This window comes from Leptodactylus fuscus, chromosome 9 (genome assembly GCF_031893055.1).
Source record: "Leptodactylus fuscus isolate aLepFus1 chromosome 9, aLepFus1.hap2, whole genome shotgun sequence".
NCBI lineage: Eukaryota > Metazoa > Chordata > Amphibia > Anura > Leptodactylidae > Leptodactylus > Leptodactylus fuscus.
In genome coordinates this window covers 35,197,707-35,198,528 of record NC_134273.1, presented here as the reverse complement: position 1 = coordinate 35,198,528, position 822 = coordinate 35,197,707, and positions in this window count along the sequence as shown.

Genomic DNA, 822 nt, shown 5'->3' with positions numbered 1-822 from the left:
CTCCAGATTTTTTTAGTTCACATTAGAGTAGTTCTGTTAATAGGGTGACGTGAGCTTCAGAATGTTCTGTTTGTGCCGCGTCCTTCACATTATACATTCATTGTGCCCAGAGCTGAAATGACACACCATTAATAATTGTCCTAACCATGCCAACCATTCATAGAGCGTTTAGTCTATCAGTCTTGTACTTATTATAAATCCGTAAATGAGACAAATGGCAAAGGAGTAATAGAACGTCCATCCTCCGCACAATAGCTGCGCCAGCTAATGGCATTGTGTGCATTGTAAACTATGAAGCCCTCGGCATACTTATTAATACTGTGACTCATAAAGTATATCGAATGAGAAATAATTGTAAAAATGAAGCATTTATGGAATGAAGGACAGTAACATTTCTTTCCCATTGTCAGACATTTATAATAGTTTATATAATAATGTATATTCTGTGATATTTTTTTTGATGGCCTATTGTTAGGTTATCAGTATCAGATTGGAGCGGGGCCAACAGAGTCCCATACCGATAAGGGCTTGTTCACATCTGCGCCCGGGACTCCGTTCTGCAGGTTTCCGTTTCCTGCACAAAACAGGGCAGCAGACGGAAACCTGCCAGCATCTTTCAAACCCATTCATTTGAATGGGTTTGAAAAGTGTCCGGCCGTGAACGCCGGTGAGTGTTTTATGCTCTCGTGGCGAAACCGTTTTTTTTAACCGGACACAGAGTCGGACATGCAGTACTCTGTGACCGGTTTAAAAAAAAACGGTTTCGCCGTGGACAGCATAAAACGCTCACCGGCGCTCATGGCCGGACTCGGCATGACAGGT